The following is a 5,854-nucleotide window of genomic DNA, read 5'->3' as shown; positions in this document are numbered from 1 at the left end:
AGAGAGAGAGAGAGAGAGAGAAACTGATAGGGTTAAAAACTTATATGGTTAGGCTGAACTCTTTCCATAAGCCTCAGAAAGCTATTTTTGTATTTTTGCTCCTTGTAGGCATAAGCTTCATGAACATAAAAGCTTGCTGTTTTCAACCACACCTAAAATTGTGAAATCATTCTTGATTTTCTATCCCACTAGTTCATTAGTATGTTTGAAATTGTACTTTAAAGCCACAGACCTTAATGACTAGAGTAGCAGTAAAGTGGATAGGATTTACAATAAAGTAAAACTACCCTATGATATTCTGTGCTTCCACAGGCTTTTCATTTAATCACTTCCAAGCATTTAAAGAATAAAAAGAAGAATTTAAAGAATAAAAGAAGAATTAAAGAAATTTCTTTTAAAAAGAAAGAAAAAGGCACTGAAAGAAAGCAAGGAAGGAAGAAAGGAAGGAAAGGAGGAAGAAAGAAAAAGAAGGAAAAAACAAGCTTCTTTCCATTTTGACCACACTGCAATAGCCAATGTCTGGAACAATGCTGTAAGTATGATACAGCAGAGTTCAGGTTCTCTGGGTGGTTGGGTGTAACTGGCTTAAGTGGTGGCTACAGCTTGAGTGAAAGAAACTTAAGAATAATCTTTCCATAGACTTAAGGCTGACCACAACCAAGCCATATCTTCATAGAGGAGCACAATAATTAGAGCCAGAGAATAAAAAAAAAAAATTCTAAATTGGTTTTTAACTCTAACATTTTTTTAGACAAGGAAGCAGATGCCCTGGGACATTAAATGTCTTGCCTAAGGTCACACAGTGAGGTCAGAACAGAGCTGGATTTTGGATTTAGCTATTTTAACTCTAAATCCAGCTGGAGCTGTTCTTGTTCTCACTTCAGCAGGGGTGCAAGTGAGAAGATAGATATCTTAAGTAGGCAGCTCCTATTCGTTGTATGCTCTGTTTAAGAGAATTGTTCATTTGGAGAGAATTCTGGGAAGATGGTGGAGTAAGTCAGAAAACTTTTGGCTCTCCAAATTTTCTCCACAAAAAAAAAAAAAAGGCATAACATCACCTTGGGAACAGCAGAAATAAACCGAAGTTAGGGTAAAGAGTTGTCTTCCTAAGACAACTTGAGAAGACCCCTGAAAAGACGCAACCTCCAGGGGCTGAAGTTCAGCCTGAGGGAAGTACAAAGACCTCCAGGCTGAGTCTCTGGAATCAACAAACAACAAGCTCTGGGGACAGCTAGGTTAGGAGGCAGCTTCAGCCTCAGGAACTTTCACCTCTGGAACTGTGTGGGTGTGGGAAGACTGAGTACAAGATGAAACGATCTTCCTCGGTCAAGGGAAGCCAAGTACAGCTGCACTGATCAGAAGTGTCACTCCTAACTTCGGCTACAAGGAGAAGGAGTTAGCACATATCTGGTGAGATGTTGTGGCTGTGGGAACTTGGGGGAGAGCAGAGTCCCTGGTTTCAGTTCTAGGGCAGAGGACAGGTATAGTTTGTGGTCATCAGAGGGACCACTGGGAGCAAGATCATTAGCAGGTTAACATGGTTAGGGGAACCTAGCTGTGGCTAAGGAGAGGAGAGAAGATCTCAAAGTTGGGTCCCAGGACAGACCTCAGAAAATAATCGTAAAAAGAACCCGACGCTTGGAGCATCATTCCCCATACCTTGGGACTGATACTTGTTTCTACTAATTGCTCATAAACGCAAAATAAAAATAAAAATGAGCAAGCAAAGGAGGAAGAACCCAATCAGAGATAGCTACTATGGGGACAGAGAAGATTGGGGTTCATATTCAGACGAAGATAGTAGAGCTAAAAAAGTCTCTCCTTTTCAACGAGAAACATCAAATGGTCCCAAGCACAAAATGAATTCTTGGAAGAACTTTAAAAGGACTTTAAAAATCAAATAAGAGAGATTGAGGAAAAATTAGAAAAAAATAAGAGCAATCCAAGAAGATCAAGAAAATAATGAAAAGAAAGTCAACCAACTTGAAACAGAGAATCAAAAACTTAAGGAGGAAAATAATTACTTGAAACTCGAATTGGGCAAGGGAAAGCTAATAATGTTTCAAGACACCAAGATATAATAAAACAAAATCAAAAGAATGAAAAAATAGAAGAAAATATGAAATACATCATCAGAAAAACAACTGATCTGGAGAACAGATCAAGAAGAAACAATATAGGAATAGTTGAACTACTTGAAAATTACAATAAAAAAAGGAATCTTGATACAACATTACAAGAAATTATCAAGGAAAATTGCCCTGAAGTTCTAGAACAAGAAGGCAAAGCAGAAATAGAAGAAAAAACCCCAACAATCACTACCTGAAAGATATCCTAGGAGGAAAACTCATAGAAATATCATGGCAAAGTTTCAAAGTTCTTAGGTTAAGGACAAAATATTGCAAGTAACAAGAAAAAATTTAAATATCATGGAGTTACAAGGATTACATAAAACCTAGTAGATATTGCATCAAAGGACTATTGTGAATGGTCTTGGAATTCTATAATTTATAGAGCAAATAAGCTGGAGTTGCAAGCCAGGGTAACTTACCCAGTAAAGTTAAGAATAATCCTGAAAGGAAAAAAATGGATATATAATGAACTGAAAAACTTTCAGCTATTTGTGACAAAAATAACAGAACTTAAGGGAAAATTCTACATATGAGATCCAGGAGAAGTTTAAGGTAAACATTAAAGACCAATTATACGTGGCTCAATAAGGTCAAATTGTTTAGTGTTTATATGTGAAAAAGTTATTGGTGTTCTTATGACTGTCATCATTATTTGAGTAGTTTAAAAGAAAGACTTGGGTTGAGTTGTGTATGATGGGGTGATTCTAAATAAAAAGTGTAGGGAGAGATAAAAAGGAGTATTTATCTCATGTAAATGAGGCATAAAAGGAAGAATTGATACAGAAGAAGTTAGTAGGGGGAGGGCAGATAGTACTGGAACCTTACTCTCATCGGGAATAGGTTAAAAAGGGAACAGCATATGTATCTAAAAGTCTTCTAAATTCAGAATGAAATAAGGGCAAGAGGATAGGGCAGGGGGAGAGGATAAAGGAGGGATTCTTAGAGGAATGGATAGGTTAAAAAATAGGAAGGCAAGGTAATAGTTACAAGTAAAGCAGAGGAATGAGGAGGGATAGGGTAAACAGGGTGAGAAAGATAGCAAGGAAAAATAGGGAGGTGGAAAATACACAACAAATAATTATATCTTAGAATGTGAATAGGATGAATTTACCCATAAAATGGAAATGGGTATCAGACTAAAATTTGAATTCAATAATATGTTACATTCAGGAAACACTATGAGAATGAGAGATACACATAAAGATAAAACAAAGGACAGGAGTAGAATTTATTATGTAAAAAAATCAGGGGTATGGGGTGGCTAGGTGGCACAGTGAATAGACACTTGGAGTCAGAAGGACCTGAGTTCAAATCGGGCCTCAGACACTTAACACTTTTTTTTCTTCTTTTTTTTTCTCTTTTTTATTTTTTAGTTTATATCATTCATTTCCACAAGATTTTGAGTTACAAATTTTCTCACCATTTCCCCCCCACCTACCACCCCAAAACAGTGATCCCACTGGATATCCCCTCCCCCAATCTGTTCTCTCCCATATCGTCCCAGACCCCCCTCTGACTTTCCAGTAGGGCACAGTGAATCTCTATGCCCCAGTGCTTGTATATCTTATTTCCCAGTTACACGTAAAATAATAATAATGATTATATATATATATATATATTTTAAACAATTGATTTTAAACCTTTGAAGTCCAGATTTTTTCCCTACCTCCCTCCTCACCCACCCTTACTGGGAAGATAAGCAATTCAATATAGGTTGTACATGTGTAGCTATGCAAAATATTTCCATAGTGGATATATTGTAAAAGACTGACTATATTTCCCTCCATCACATCCTACCCCCTACTTGTTCTATTCTCTACTTTGATCCTGTCCCTTTTCAAAAGTGGGTGCTCCAATTTCCCTCCCCCCTCAGTCTGCCCACCTTTCCATCATCCCCCCTCTCATCTGCTTCCCCCCTACTCTCCTGTAGAGTGAGATACCCTATGTAGTATGTACGTCACTCCCTCCCTAAGCCAAATTCAATGAGAATAAGGTTGATTCATTCCCTTTTGCCTTCCTGTTCTTCCCTTCCATTGTAACAGTTTTCCCTTGCCTCTTCTATATGAGATAATTCTGTCTCTCCCCATCTCTTCTCATTTTATTCCTCTCTTACCTCTTAATTTCACCTTTTAAGGATCATCCCTTCCTATGAAATTGGTCCTGTGCTCTCTGTCTATGTATACCTGTACACATATATACACACACTCACATATGTATTCATATGCCCATATATCCTCCTATACAGACATATATATGTATACATATATATACATATATGTACATATACGCACATATACACATATTTCTATTCCCTTCAACTATTCTCATACTGAGAAAAGTTTCATTAAGTTGCAATTATCATTTTTCCATGTAGGAATGTAAATAGTTCAACTTTGATAAGTTCCTTATTATTTCTTTTCCCTGTTTACCTTCTCATGCATCTCTTGCTTCTTGTATTTGAATGTCAAATTTTCTATTCAACTGTGGTTTTTTCATCAAGAATGCTTGAAAGTCCTCTATTCCACTGAATGACCATATTTTCCCCCAAAACATGATACTCAGTTTTGCTGGGTAATTCTTGGTGATTCTTGGTTTTAATCTCAGCTCCTTTGACATCCGGAATATCATATTCCAAGCCCTTCGATCCTTCAGTGTAGAAGCTGCCAGATCCTGGGTTATCCTGATTGTGTTTCCACAATATTCAAATTGTTTCTTCTTGGCTGATTATAATATTTTCTCCTTGATCTGGGAACTCTGGAACCTGGCTATAATATTCCTAGGAGTATTCTTTTTGGGATCCTTTTCAGGAGGTGATGGGTGGATTCTTTCAACCTCTATTTTGCCCTCTGGTTCTAAAACATCAGGGCAATTTTCCTTGAGAATTTATTGAAGGATGATTTCTGGGTTCTTTTTTTGATCATGGCTTTCAGGTAGTCCAATAATTTTTAAATGATCTGTCCTGGATCTATTTTCCAGGTTAGTGGTTTTTCCAATGAGATATTTCACATTGCCTTCTATTTTTTAATTTGTTTGGATCTGTTTAATAGCATCTTGATTTCTCATAAAGTCAATAGCTTCCATTTGCTCCAATCTAATTTTGAAGGAGTTATTCCCTTCAGTGAATTTTTGACATTCCTTTTCTGTCTGGCAAATCCATCATTTTTAAGGCATTCTTCTCCTCATTGCCTTTTTGAGCCTCTTTTGCCATTTAAGTTACTCTATTTTTTTAAGGTGTTATTTTCTTTAGTCAGGTTGTTGACTCTCATTTCATAATTTTCTTGCATCATTCTCATTTCTCTTCCCAATTTTTCCTCCACTTCTCTTATTTGGTTTTCAAAATCCTTCTTAAGCTCCTCTATGGCCTGTAACCAATTCATATTTTTTTTGGAAGCTTTTGGTGCAGAAGTTCTGACTTTGCTGTCTTCCTTATGTTCCATGCTTTGATACTTTTTGTCCCCAAAATAGGAGTCTAATGTCAGATTGCTGTGCTTGCTTTGCTTCCTTTGCTTGCTCATGTTGCCACTCAATTACTTGACTTTTGAGCTTTTTGCCACAGTATAACTCTGCTGTCAGAGGGAGGGGCTTTGTCCCAAATCTCTGGGATTTTCTCAGCTGCTGGAGATATTAGTTGGGTGCCTTTGCTGAAGCCTCCACATGCTCTGGCAAGCTGGTCAAGTACCTCAGGGCCTCCACCCTAGACCACAATCCAGATCCAAGCTGGT

At 37.3% G+C, this 5,854-nt stretch overlaps 1 long non-coding RNA gene across 1 annotated transcript in view; it reads left to right on the top strand.

Moving 5' to 3' along the window:
* LOC138160984 (uncharacterized) overlaps window positions 1-2,318 on the top strand; it is a 28,986-nt gene extending 26,668 nt beyond the window's left edge. The window contains exon 3 of the long non-coding RNA XR_011168228.1: window positions 313-2,318. This is a non-coding gene — a long non-coding RNA (uncharacterized lncRNA). The remainder of the gene's footprint in view (window positions 1-312) is intronic.
* The last annotated feature ends 3,536 nt before the right edge of the window (window positions 2,319-5,854 follow it).

The sequence above is a fragment of the Petaurus breviceps genome, unplaced genomic scaffold (genome assembly GCF_028583685.1).
Source record: "Petaurus breviceps papuanus isolate PSGF00001 unplaced genomic scaffold, PetGlider_PUasm1.0 183, whole genome shotgun sequence".
Lineage (NCBI taxonomy): Eukaryota > Metazoa > Chordata > Mammalia > Diprotodontia > Petauridae > Petaurus > Petaurus breviceps.
Note: the sequence above shows the minus strand (reverse complement) of the source record. Positions and strands in the feature narration are given on the sequence as shown.